Source organism: Alligator mississippiensis, chromosome 2, assembly GCF_030867095.1.
Source record: "Alligator mississippiensis isolate rAllMis1 chromosome 2, rAllMis1, whole genome shotgun sequence".
In the NCBI taxonomy this organism is placed as follows: Eukaryota; Metazoa; Chordata; order Crocodylia; family Alligatoridae; genus Alligator; species Alligator mississippiensis.
In genome coordinates, this window is record NC_081825.1 from 230,157,232 (window position 1) to 230,172,227 (window position 14,996).

Sequence of the window (14,996 nt, forward strand, 5' to 3'; positions counted from 1 at the left end):
TGGGCAGTGCACACCGCTGAAAAGCAGAGCCAGGCTGCCCGGAGCCACGCTGCAACTACTAGCCAGGCTTCGCCCAGCAGGATCGCTGCTGCTGCAGCTCCAGAAGGTCCCCAGGACCCCAGGTAAGGCTGCTGGAGCCAGCACAATGCTGGCCCCAGCCTCCCCTACCCCCCCTCAGGCAACTTGCCACAGCTACTTGTCCCCAGGGAACCAAACATCCACACTCATCTGGACACAGCCATAGGATTCAGATGTGAGGCAGGGAATCTCTACTCTCCTGCCCCTTTCCTTGCCCAGCTGGTACCTGAACTCTTTACATCCACATCACCTTCTCAAGTCCTCAACTTTACCAAAGGAATAGTGTGGCAATGAGGAACATGAAACTAGCTTGTGTGCATGCGTGTGTATGTACATGTCTGTATATGGAAAAAAAGGAGAATGGTTGCACCAGTGGTGTGTAATGTGTGTGGTCAGAATAATGTGAAAATGGCAATAGAGTTAGAGGTGGGGATGTGCAGTGCTCAAATACTGCGTTGAGCAGTGAGGTACAAAGATGGGAATCGGATATGTGCAATGTGTATTGCTGGAGAGGTTTCCTCTCTGTCTCCCGAAAGCCTTCCGTTGTGTTCTTCAATATGTGTCCCTCCATTTCAAAATGTCCTTCTGCTTGTGTTAGTTTCTGCATTATTTGTAGATCTTTATCCCGAACTCCCAAGTCTTCACCCTGACTCATAGTTATGCCAGACTAATTCCTCCATCATTTGATAGAGCTTCACTTAACACAGTGAAGGTAGCTGGAATGCATATAAATAAATGCCAGGTTTCAAATCTGTGAAGTACAATGTAAATACTGGATTTACATGAATCTAAGATGATCCTAAATTTAAGATGACCCCCACAATATTTAGATTATATACATAGAACATGTATAAATTTGTTATATTTTTTCCATGTGTAGAATCTTCTTATTGGAGTCATTGTAATTCATCCCCCCCAACTGCCCCGCCCGCGAGGGGGGGGGGCAGGGGGCAGGCAGTCAGGAGCCAGATGGTATGTGGAGGTAAAGCATTTTGCCCCCTGGTTGTGCCTACCCCCCTGCTACCTCTGTTCTCTGCCTGTTCCCCTGCAGCCTTGGGTCCTCCCTTCCCCCCCAAGCTTCTGCTCCCTGCTTCCCCACAGCCTCTTCTCTGTACCAGCAGGCTTTGTCTTGTTCTAGCCTGTAGCACTGAGTAGGACCCTAGCCTGGCCTCATAGCAGTCATGTGGGCTGTACATTGCTGCTATGGGGCCAGGCTGGTGCTGTGCTCAGTGCCCCAGGATGCAGCATGCACAGAGCCTGCTGGCATGGAGGAAGGGTAAGGGGAGGAGGGAGAGGGGCAGGGGATCAGAGGCTGGTTGGGAAGCAGAGATGGAGAGAAGAGGCTGCAGAGGGGAGATTGTGGGCTGCGGAACTGGTGGGGGAGGTCGGGCAGAGAGCAACTGTGGCTATGGTCCTGACCCCAGGTACAAGTACAGGCTAAGCCACAGCAGCTGCCTGCCACCTCCCCACTCCCCGACCTCATACTTGATTCTAAGATGAGGGGCTTCCCCCCATGTTAAATGGGGAGAAACCTCATGTTAGAATTAAGTAAATACAGTAGTAACTTATTCTCTTAAATCCTTCTGATTATTATAGCATACCCCTTATAGAACCTGTGCCAATACCATAGGACAAGGTTAAGATTACACTGTGGGGGTTGAAATGAACATTACATTTATTTCCTGATTTTCAGAGTTTTACATTTTCATCACCTTATTAATTCCCTAATATTCAGAGGTTTAACTTGAAATATTCTCCACATTCTGGAAGGGGATAAGTCTCTACTTGGCAGCTTCAATTCTGCATTAAAAAGTTTTGGCTTTTAATATAGTTTTAGGTACTAAAAAGTGTTGATCATCTAGGTCAAAAGGGTCATATCACCTGTATTCTAAAAACAGGGAGGTCGCAGTTGAACATCACAGTTTTGGTAATATAAAGAGTAAAAGGGTATATGCAACATAGGTAATTTAATATAGTTATGAAATTTAGTTAATGTATTTCTTGTCAGTTGAGTTTGAAAAATGACCTTCCATGAGTGATGGTAATATTGCACCATTCCCATTCTCATTTGAACAGTAATTTTCCACTATTTGCATTTACCCCTGAGTTAACAATTCTTTTGTAAGTCCTTTTCCTAAAAGGCTCATACCTAATTTCAGAACCATGATTGGAGGTCATTTCCAGTTTCACCTCTCCATTTTTATTTTGCATTCACAAAATGCAACAAAAAAAACAACATCAGTAAAATTATTGGCAAAATATTATATCATTTTGTAGTGTCTGCAGATAATGAAGCTTGTGCCTGGAGTTTAATAGAGATGTTCACAAGTGACAAATTAGTTAAATTCAATAATGTACTCCCATGTTTTTACTACAAGTTTTAAATGTACTTTCATGCTAAATTTACATAAATTGAAAGGTTAACTGTAATCAGGCACTGGATATGCTTTGGATATGTATTTCCTACTGCTTACTAATCTACTGATTTTAGGAAAAATGAATTTCTAGCAGCAGAAAGCATTTAATATGTGAACTGAGGCAGCAACAATGTCTGAGTGTAACCCAGCAGAGATATCTGTTCTTTGGAAATCAATTGAATAAACTGTACTTTTGTGGAAGATTTATAACCTGTTGGGTACACATTATTCCATAGAATGAAATGGTCTTTGCTTGATTTGTTTTGTTGTTGTGTTTCTGTTTCTATGCATGTTTTTACAATGAGAAAGTTATTTTCTTACGGTTTTCTTTTAATGGCTAAGATGACATAAATATATTTGAATTTATTCTCTGTGGGGTAACTTCTGTTTTATTACTGTGATGCTTAGAATTTCACACTGTTTTACCACTGATTAAACATCTCTTTGACCCCTCGTCACTGGCTGAATGTATCCCATTAAACAAGGCTTATGCTGATGCTTTCCCAGTTAATCACTATCAAAAGGCATGGTTTCTAAGTCTGAACTTAGTAATTTGAAAATATCCCTGTAATATGAAGTTGTTCCAGTTTACTTCAAGGAGAGACCAGGTAAACCTGAGCCAATTACTCCTGCCTCAAGTAGAGGAATGGAAGAGGTTAATCCCGGGACGTCATTATCCCCTTGTACTCGGCCTTGGTGAGGCCGCAGCTGGAGTACTGAGTCCAGTTTTGGGCTCCACAATTCAAAAAGGATGTGGAGAAGCTTGAGAGAGTCCAGAGAAGAGCCACGTGCATGATCAGAGGTCAGGGAAGCAGACCCTACGATGACAGGCTGAGAGCCCTGGGGCTCTTTAGCCTGGAAAAGCACAGGCTCAGGGGTGATCTGATGGCCACCTACAAGTTTATCAGGGGTGACCACCAGTATCTGGGGGAACGTTTGTTCACCAGAGCGCCCCAAGGGATGACAACTAGGTCGAATGGTCATAAACTACGACAAGACCGTTTCAGGCTGGACATAAGGAAGAATTTCTTTACTGTCCGAGCCCCCAAAGTCTGGAACAGCCTGCCACCGGAGGTGGTTCAAGCGCCTACATTGAACACCTTCAAGAGCAAACTGGATGCTTATCCTGCTGGGATCCTATGACCCCAGCTGACTTCCTGCCCTTTGGGCAGGGGGCTGGACTCGATGATCTTCCGAGGTCCCTTCCAGCCCTAATGTCTATGAAATCTATTAATTTAAATTAGAGTTAGACTCGAAGGGCGCAACCAGATGAGCATACACATGCCTCTTGCAGCATCCCAAACTAATTTGAGATATTGCAAGAGGCACGCTGCGAATTAAAAAATGTTCCCCACCCTGCATATTTGCAGCAAGGGCTCAAAATTTGATATCTGGATCACCAGGTATCAACAAAAACAAAACAAAAACAAAAAGACACAGGGGGGGAAAAAGCAGGGCAGGTAACCCAGAAGCTGGTCCTCCAGAGTTTCGATTCTGGCCAGAGTATCTCTATGTGCTTCTGCTGCCCCAGCACATGGGGCATGCACCCTTAGAGTGCTGGGGCAAGCAGAAGTGCAGCAAGGGTCTGGGTTGACCAGGACCCAGGCACTGTTGGGGTAAGTAGGGACTGTTGGAGGGGATTGTGGGTGTGGCAGGGGGGGTTATGCTTGTGTGGGGGGGACTGTGGGAAGAGGTTGTGTGTGGGTGGGGGGGCCGGTTGGGGGGGGGTGTGGGTCCCCTGCAGAGCTCTGTCCTGCAGCAGCAGCCATGGGGCACTCAAGACCCACTGATGCCAGTCCCGCCATGGCGTGGTGAAGCCCCGGCCTCCTTAGAGCCAGTGCTGCCTGTGCTGCTTGTTGCAGGTATAGCCCAGCTCAGCACAGGGTCATGCGCCTTTCTGCAGCCCAGGGCCACTCAGGCCGTCACCTGGGGGTCAGTGCTGCTCACGGGGACCATGCGTCATGCTGGGCCAGGTCCTACCTCCATAGAACCAGCCTGGCCCAAAGGTGCATGGGGCCCATGGAGGCAGGACCTGGCCTGGCACAACACACGGTCCCCATGAGCAGCATCAGCCCCTGGGTGACAGCCCAAGTGGCCCGGGGCTGTAGAAAGGTGCAGTGCCGCAGCAAGCCAGGTCACACCCGCCAGGCAGCACAGGAGGCCCTGGCTCTGAGGCAGCCAGAACCATGCCACACTGTAAGGGAGCTCTGACAGCAGTGGGCCCCGAGCACCCCACGGCCACTGCTGCTGCATGGGTGAGCTGTGGCTCCCGCGGGGGGAGCTGGCGCCCTGTGTCGGGGCTGTGGGACTTTTGTAGGGGGAGCTGGGACCCTGCAGGGGGGCTGTGGGCTTGCAGGGGGGGACTGGGGCCTTGTGGTGGGGCTGTGGCCCTGCAGAGGGGGACAGTCCATGTGCTGCGGGAGGCTGCACCCTGTGGGGGGCAGGGAACCCACCCTCCTGAGCAGCCCCCCACAATCCCCACCCACACACCCCATGCCCCCCCACATCCCTTCACACCCACCCACACTCACCGGCATCCACCCACATGTCTTCCCACCCCACTTCTGCAAACCGCACATCCCCCCATTACACACCCATCATGCCCAGCTGCCAGACAGGATGAGACCTGCTGTCAGGAGCTGTGGCTGCAGGCACAACTGTCCCCACATCCTAGTTAGTGAAGGAGTCAGGGGGAGCGCTAATTGTTCTATGATAAGAAAACCAAAAGCGAACATCAAAACGTATAGGTATTTAGAATTTATTTTATTATGATGATAGAGGCACTGGTAGGCTTCCGAATTGCTTTAACTTTGTAAATATATCAATAAAATTTTGCCCATCTGATCTATTGATCTCTCTCTCTCTCTCTATAGATACATAGACATATATGGATATATAAATATATAGTGGTCTTTTGTTTTAATTGTGGAAGATCATGGATTTGGGGACATTTTAAATGAGTGAATTTGGGATTTTTTTTTATCAGAGATTTTGCAGTTTTTAAATAGGGAACACCAGAATTCCTAGTAAGGCAGGTGGCAGGACCCAGGCAGAGGAGCCTGCTCAGGGCTGGCACCCAGGACCCAGCGAGCAGTGGCTGACCTCCTGGCCACATGAGACCAGGAGGACATGCTTAGACAGTTCAAAGCAGGCCACTACACTGAGAACATCTTCCAGGCAATAGCTGCCCAGCAGGGCTGTGCGAGGCTTCAGACTGCGCTTCGGATTCGGAGAAGATTCGGACACTTTGGATGCCAAAGCAGCATGTCCAGATTGAAGCACTGGCAAAACTCGTGACATAGATGACCCTGTGTGTGTTAAGGCACAGCAGGGTGAAAACTGCAGGGGCAACTACGTCTGTCTTGGGGCGGTGGGGGACAGGACTACTGCAGGCCTGGCTGCTAAGCTACTGTTACCAATCAATCATGATTCACTCAGGGATCAGCTCAGTATACAGTAGCTAGCTAATGTAACCAGTTAATGAGCAAGGATTAACACCTACAAAACCACAGACTAAGGAGAGGAAAGAATCAATACAGACAATCAACTGCCCCAGGACAGACGCAGTCAGTTGCACAAGCACACATGTCATGAGTTTTAGACAAAATTAAAGTCAGACAAAACTAGTCAGACTCAGACCCCTAAGCAGTCTGTCAGCAGCTAGGGGTGCAGGGCCCCAGAACCCCTGCACCTATCTCCTTAACAGCTGGCAGGCTTTGTGGCCTTTGCAGGGGCTAGCAGGCCTGCAGTTTTCACCCCACTGTGCCTTAACACACACAGGGTCATTTATGTCACGAGTTTTGCCTGTTCGCAGCCAGAGGTGCAGGGCCCCAGAAGTCAGACCCCCCCTGCACCTATCACCTTGAAACTTGGCAGACTTTGTGGCTTCAGCAGGGGTGACCACCCCTGCAGTTTTCACCCCACTGTGGCATAACACATACATGTGACATGAGTTTTGCTTTCAAGAATTTGGGGTGGTTTCCCCAAACCCCCCCATACCTAGCTCCTTGAAACTTGGCAGGCTTTGTGGCCTCTGCAGGGGCTACCATCCCTGCAGTTTTCACCCTGCTGTGCCTTAACACACACAGGGTCATCTATGTCATGTTTTACCTGTCAGCAGCTTGAGGTGTAGTTTCCCCAAAACCCCTGCACCTATCTCCTTGAAACTTGGCAGGCTTTGTGGCCTCTACAGGGGCCACCACCCCTGCAGTTTTCACCCCCCTGTGGTGTAACACATACATGTGACATGAGTTTTGCTTTCACAAATTTGGGGTGCAGTTCCCCACAAATCCCTGCACCTATCTTATTGAAACTTGGCACGCTTCATGCTCTCAGCAGAGGCTACTATCCCTGCAAGTTTAATCCAAATCAGACAAAAAACAACAAAGTTATAGTTATTTCATTGATTTCCCCATTATACCCTATGGCCGGATCTCTGAAGCTTATTTAAGCTGCTGCAAGCGCATGAGCCTGCATGAGTAGATGCGCCCAGAGAGTTGTAAACAGTCTGACTAAAAATGTCTCATTATATAGATTGCACAGTGTAACAGGTATCTGCTCTGGGCCAACCTAAACGTGGCCCACACTGGGACTTCTCAGCAATGCCACCTTCTCTGGGGCTTCTCAATTGCCCCTCTCTGGAGCTGGGGTCTATATACCCCGAATGCTGTGCTCTCACTGGCACTTGGGTCCCCACACTAGTGTGAGTCCCCTATGAGGCCTCCTCTAACCCCTAATAGCCTCACCCAAACCACCAGTTTAACAAACAGCAACATAAACACAAGCCCTCTGGCTATAACTTAAATGGAAGCTGCTTGGCCATAAGAACATTCAAGCCTACCCGGGGATTACTCTATCCCTCAGCAGTGCCAAACACTGCTCCTGCAGTCAGGCCTCCCCTCTCTTCCATAACAGAGCTCCTTCCTCCTGAGTTGCTGGCAGGGAACTGACTCTGGCCCCAGCCCCCAGGGTTTATAAGGGAGCCAGACCCTGCCCCTTCTGGTCAGCTGACCTTACCTGGTTGCCCCGGCAACCTACAGCTGGGCTCCTTATTCCCTACTAGGGAGGAAGCCCTAGCAGTTTCCCCTCTTTGGGAGCAGGACACTTCAGTGCTCTGTGACACACAGTTTATAATCTTTTGTGATATCATAATCTGTCATACATAAAGTCCACTATCTGAAACAGTAGGAAACACCAGCTATTTCTACGATAAAGCAAAAAAGGAAATCTTATTTGACTTCAGATTTCCAGGGTATATGGGCAAGATCCTTGACCCTACTCTGGCAGTGCAAATGACTTATAAAGATGGCTTAAATGGCCTCCTAAAGATTTGCTCAGGTGTTTGTCCTGTTTTCACTGAAGTGAAAACTTGAACAAAGATGGCCTTATCTTGCGCATTTCACGTGTTATATTCAGCCACTTAGAAACAAGAGTGTGAGTTCAGTTAAAATTTCAATCCGCTCTTAAGAGGAAAGCAGTCTAAGTACAATCAGATAACTTGACAGATGTTGCAAAAAACATATTAAGGCAGTAGTAGCAGGGTAATGCCTCCATTACAAAGGTTTTGTAAAGAACTAGCAAAATAAATTCTAATAGCCATTCCAATTCTCAGGCAATTCTTCTATGCAGATCTTCCAAGCCTCTCTGATTGACTGTCCATAAACTTACCTCTAATTCTGGATCTCATCTCCTAAAACCAGCAAAACATCTTGATCCAGATCTTACAACACTTCAGCTAGCAGTATAAATGCCAAATGGTTAGCTACCTTTGAGAGAATTAACTACCTCTGATATGCAGGATACGCTCACAGTAAACAAACTTTCACTAGATCTTTGTGTGTACATAAATAAAATACATTTTCTATTTGAACTTGGCAGCAGTGACCACCACTGTCAAAAACTCGGTTCTCAGCCGTTCTGGACTACTTATTGTTCCTTAAGCAATCATGTCTATTGCCACTTTCAGAAGGTGCACTTGGCATCTTGGCCATATGCCTGTACAGGAGTCTTCAGTATTGTCTTACCTGAAAGTGAAGTAATTTATGAACATCTGAAGAAGTGTCTTTCCTCCAATTAAAGAAACTATTCTGGTTGGGCTTATACATTTTCATTCTGTCAGGATTCATGTTGTTTTTAAACCTCTTGCACCATGCATTGCTCCTCACATTTCTATGAAAACTATGAAAACAGCTTTCTTAGTGACAATACTGTTGGCTATGACAGTGGGAGAATCATAAGCACCGCTGGCACAACTACTATACACAGTTTTCCAAAATAACAGATAATCACAAAGCCACGTTCTGTTCCTACCTCAGGCACTTTCTACCTAAAGTGATTGAAACTACATAATTCACTTACTAGTATTTTTCCAAAACCACAATCCATAAAGGGAATGAAATGTTACATTCCTTGTTGTACACAGATCATTTTTTCCTGGATAGAAATAAGCTCTTCAGAAAGTTGCCAGGATTGTTTGTGGTTTATGAAAAAATGTCAAAGATGAAGTTGTCTCAGCGCAACAATATCTCCAATTGGATCTTCTCTTGTGCCAGGTTTTGATATCCATTTGCTGGTAAAATCCCATTTGACACACTAAGGCCCCCTCTACATGTGCAGGTAAAGGCGTGGTGGGATCTAATGCACTATTCACACAATCACAGCTCCTGCCATGCCACATGTACAGGCAGGAGGCACAATTGTGGGATTGCACATTAGATCCCATCACGCCTTATTGCCAGGGCAGGAGGGATCTGGGATGAGCACCAACAAGAAGCAGGCTCCTGCAACTGAGAAGCCCCACACATCCCAGTTGAGGGGCTCCCAGCCATTGGGATGCCCCATGCACCACCAGGACTGGAGAATCCCTGCTGCAGCAATCCCCCTGCCCCAAGGATGTGAGGAAGCCCCCAGAGCCAGAGGATCACTACTGGGGTGATTCCCTCACCCCAGGGATGCAGGAAACCCTCTGGGCCAGAGGATGATTATGATCCTCTGGCCCCAAGGGTTTCCTGCAACCCCTGGAGCCAGGGGATCATCCCTGTGGTGGTCCTCCAACCCTGGGAATCTCCCTGCACCCTGGGACCCTAGATCACAGCAGCCATGATCAGTAGGTCTTGGGATGCAGGAAACCCCTGGACTCTGGGGATCACAGCTGCCATGATACCTAGGGCCTGGGAGTTTTTCACTGGGCATGGTGCACCCCTGTGGCTGGGAGCCCCATCAGCTAGTAGGGCTCCCAGCAGCAAAGGAGACCTTCTTACATGTGAAAATTATAGCTCAATAGCAACCAGTTACAAAGTTATTACACATTTTCAAGGTCTAACTTTTTAGCTGATTTTAAAGATTTCATAGACATTAGGGCTAGAAGGGACTTTGAAAATCATCAAGTCCAGCCCCATGCCCCAAAGGCAGGAAGTCAGCTAGGGTCAAAGGATCCCAGCAACATAAGCATCCAATTGTTTCTTGAATGAGTCCAGAGTAGGTGCCTGCACCACTTCTGGAGGGAGTCTATTCCAGGCCTTGGGGGCTCGTACAGTAAAGAAGTTTTTCCTTATGTCCAGCCTAAAACGGTCATGGAGGAGTTTGTGACCGTTGGACCTTGTCATCCCTTGGGGTGCTCTGGTGAACGGACATTCCCCCAGATCCTGATGCACACCCCTTACGAACTTATAAGCAGCCACCAGGTTACCCCTGAGCCTGCGCTTTTCCAGGCTGTTGAGTCCCATGACTCTCAGCCTCTCTTCATAAGGCCTATTCTCTTGCCCTCTGATAATGCATGTGGCTGTCCTCTGGACTCTCTCAAGCTTCTCAACATCCTTCTTGAATTGTGGAGCCCAGATTTGGATGCAGTACTCCAGCTGCGGCCTCACCAAGGCCGAGTATAGTGGGAGGATGACACGCTGAGATTTACTTGAGAAGCATCTATGGATGCAAGCCAGGGTTTTGTTTGCTTTACCAGCTGCTACATCACATTGGTGGTTCATGTTCATCTTGTGGACAGTCATGACCCCCAAGTCTCTTTCAGCCATGGTGCTAGTGAGCATAGCACTGCCAAGCCTATAAGCGTGCTGCGGGGTTTTTTCCCCCAAGGTGGAGTACCTTACATTTTTCAGTATTGAACGTCACCAGGTTTATATCCGTCCACTTACTAAGCTTATCCAAGTCAGCCTGGATCACTAGCCTGTCCTCTGGTGTGGACGCTATGCCCCAAAGTTTAGCGTCATCGGCGAACTTGGCCAGTGCACTTCTGACACCAATGTCCACATGGTTGATAAAGATGTTAAAGAGAACTGGTCCAAGGACAAAGCCTTGGGAGACACCACTGGTCATGGAGCGCCATAATGATTCGCTACCATCGACCACTACTCTCTGGGTCCAATATCAGAGTCAATTTCCCAGCTCTTGGACTGTGGTGTAGCCGAGGCCACAGTTGGCCAATTTTTCCATGAGGTCATGGGACACCAGATCAAAGGCTTTTTAAAAGTTCAGATATATGATGTCAATCTCTTCTCCCTTGTCCAGGTGATAAGTCACCTGGTTATAGAAGGAGATGAGATTGGTCAGGCAAATCCTACCTGCGACAAACCTGTGCTGGCTGTCCCTCAGGATGTTGCCATCAGCCAGCTTATCAAGAAGGATCTCCTTGATAATTTTCTCCAGATTCTTACCCAGGATTGAGATCAAGAGCTTTTTATTGTGATAAGTACTTTGCGCATGTAGTTGGTCTCCAGGTAATTGTGCAATACCTGTGATGTGTAATACCTAAGTAACGGCCCATTCAACAAAAATTCAACCCTCCACAATGTCTTGTCTCAGGAACCTATCAATTCTGGGCATATGTAAAAAAGCAATACAGTCCTTCATTTACATGTTGCTCAGAATTATGTGATCATCCAGGTTTCTAGAGAAGATACAGCTTCTGTAGAACTGGGCTATATTTGCTTTTTAAATAGACTTCTGCAGTAGAATATAACAGTAGAATATAAATATGGGCAGTCACTTGAAGAAGGAGAAAAGGAGAATTGGTCACTTATCAGTACAGAAACTGTGGTTCTGCAAGATGTGTTGTCTCTAGATATAACCCATAACCCACTCTTGCCTTGCTATTATACTGGTCTTTCCACCTAAGATTCTGAAAATGATGGAGGAACTGGGGACAATTAGAGATGTACTGCAAACTTGAAAACCTCTAGGTCACATATTGCCCCAACAGGTGCTGCTGACTAAAAATGTCCTGCTTGAGTGCACTGTACATTCAGCCAGTAATGGTGGAATATATATATTCCATACATATATATGGATGGATGGATGGATGGATGGATGGATGGATGGATAACAGGCAACACATTTCAAAGAAGCAGAGTTATTGCTGAGGAACCATTTCTGCATTTGTATTAATTTCACAGTTAAGTGACTTTGCATGCAGTCAGCTGCAAAGTTGAGAGTGACCCTGTCCTGCTGTAGCCACATGACCAGACTTCCTCTCTTTGATTGCTAGGAAAGTAGAATATGGTGACCTGTGAATTTTTAATCAGTTTTCACTGTCAGGCTGGTTCTTTGTTTAAAATCTACTGTGTTCATTGTCACTTATAAAAAAATAGTTGGTATTTTAAACTAAGTAATTTTTTTCTTGTTTGTGTTCTTACTGGATGCAGTATCTGCTGTAAGCACAGATTAATTTCTGACACATTTTTTCCTTATATGGAACTGTAGGGTCACAGTAAGGTGAAGATCATCTTTAAAGCTAAAATAAGAAACTGTAAGTGAGAAACTCAGATCCTTAAAATAAAGTCATAATCAGAAAAATTACTTTGAGGAATGAGTTCCAAAATCAATGTGGTAAATATAATTTCGTTTGAAAATGGTTAGTCAGTAGTATTACAAGCTGTTTTTACATGCACCAAGATTTACCACAATATATCATGGGGTTCTACATTTATTTTCTCTAAGGCCCACTGACAGGCCTTAAGAAGAAGATACGATGGGATCTGATATTCAGGGATCCTGGTTTTCTCTGATTAAAAAAAAAAAAAAATCCCTGGTTTTCAGATTAAAAAAAAGTAACCCAAAATCCACATTTTTCCGTGATCAAAATGAAACACCACTACATACCATCTATTTATTAGTGGTGTTTTATTTTAATCACAGAAAAATGTAGATTTAGGGGGTGTTTTAAATCTGAAAATTGGAGATTTTTTTTTTTTAATCAGAGAAACCAGGAACCCTGCTGATGTGCAATTCCAACAATCAGCCTTCCTGCCATTCCACATGTGCATTGTGTCCTGGGCTCTGCCTGCACTGGTAATCTTCACTCCTGCTGCTGCAAGCCCTGTCAACTGATCGGGGCTCCCCAGCTCCTGCATTGGGAGTGTGCTCCAGAGGCTGAGAGCATTGACCACATGTTCAGTTAAAGGCGTGATAGGAACCCCACCACAAAGTTATTATACATACTTTGTGGAATAACTTTGTCATTTATTCCTGGTTTTATCACTCCATTAATTGACTGAACATATGGCCAGGTCACTAGTTAAGACATGATTAACCAGTTAATCATGTCTTAAGTGAAACGTGTCAGGGACCTAGCTGTGTTAAGTTTAACTCTAATGTTAAAAAAACTATATGGAATCTAAAAATCTATGTTGATACTTACTGGCTTCCATCTCACTTGGAATTCAAATTCTATAACCAGCTATAAATTGATATTTCTATTGGTGATAAGAAAGATAAAGTAGACTGCAGCTTGATCTCCCCATATAGCCTTGGCTTTTACTGAATAGCAAGAATAAGTTTGTTTTTTGTTGTGAAGTTAGCAATTTCAAATGCATAGAAGCAAATATATGAAACAAGTGGTCAACTTACAGATAGTTTCTAATAATTTTGAAATGCAGGGATATCCAATTAGAATGATTTGCAAAGATCTCTTTCCTTTTGAAATTAATTGCCATATTCTTAGTTGCATCACATATAATCCCCCATCTCTGTTTCAGAGAGATATGTGGTGTACATGGATGACACGTCCTGACAAGCAAAGATACTTTTTTGATTTAAAAAGCCCTAGGGTCTTGTTGTTTTGATCAAGATGTTCAATTGCATATTGATATATGCTGCTTATGTGGGGGAGATTTATTTCAGGTTTTAAAAGGGCTATTTCTTGTTTCTTCATACAATAAAAATTAAAACCTCCAAAATTGCCCCATAATTTCAATAATTATAAAAGACCATAAAAGTACATAAAACACTAATAATTAATCCATTCCCTCTCCAAACACACATACAACCCCTTCCCAGAAAAGCCTATAAAAGGATGATCCTTGAAGTATTTGCAAAAAGATAACCTAGATCAAAGTAATGAAAGATATGACTTAATAAGATTTGGACACCCCATACAGAACATCTAGTCAGCAGCCCCACTTCTTTCATACACAGTGATAGTGGGGGCAACATTTTTGGCAGGTATGCCACAAATTAGCCCTGAACTCTGGCTGAGTGTCAGTCTGATCCCCTTTTCTGTTGAACTTGCTTTCTGCTCTCTACTCTATGATCCCTGCCTGATCTCCTGCTCTGCCTTATGCTTCCTGCCCTATCTGCCACTGTGCTGCCTGGCCCCTCCCTGATCTGCTGCATACTACTCAGAGGCTTCCTGTGGCACTTGTATGGCAGGTTGGTCACCTCTGCACTATGGTGTTACAACATGGACCACTGTGCAAGAAAAGTCAAAGGACTCTCACCTACAGGGAAGTTTTGGATAACAGATTATATTTGTTGTAAAGAGTAGCAACCAAAGGCAAAATATTTGCTTTTCTGAAATACCTTTGAGAGAGAGGGGGGAAAATGTCATTTCTGAAATACAGTCAGATCTTGATTTACACGGTGGTTTCATTCTTGAAAAAACACCATGCAAATAGAAATTGTGTAAAAAGATACCAAAGGTCTATGGGAAATAAGGGTTTAGGTTCCAGATGCGGCTGATAATTTGGCTAATAAATGCCTGTGCGTGTGTGCAGCCACAGCACAACACACAGGCAGCGGGGAGTGGAGCCCGGCAGCTTGGAGAGCTGCATGCAGCTAGTAAGTCTGGTGTGGTGGAAGGGGTGCGGGGTGGGAAGGGGCATGAGGGAGGGAGATCAACACCCACCCACCCCTCACAGTGAGAGAGGAGTGGGGCAGGGGCAGACACTGCCCAGCTGGGGCGGGACAAGTGCGGGTCAAAGCTGTGGCTCATCTGGGAGGCATGGGGGGGGTTGGCTTCTGCTGCTGCATGCTCCCCAGGAGGGCATGAGTGGGGCATGTGCAGGCAAGCTGCAACTGTGGGCTGGAGCCAGGGCTGCACCGGGCTTTTCTCAGCGAGGGTTGGGCAGATGGCAGCAGTGCTGGGAGGGGGCTATGGGGGGACTGCAGCCACCCCAAATTTCACCGTAGCCCACCCATAGCCCCCTTCCAGCACCACTACTGGCAGCCCCAAACCCAGCCTGGCTCATCCCCTGTGGAGAAGAGCCCCACACA

General features: G+C 46.0%; 1 protein-coding gene across 15 annotated transcripts in view; it reads left to right on the forward strand.

Moving 5' to 3' along the window:
* Positions 1-14,996, forward strand: part of GPHN (gephyrin) — a 631,726-nt gene that overhangs the window by 318,956 nt on the left and 297,774 nt on the right. The gene's annotated exons all lie outside the window — the stretch shown is intronic.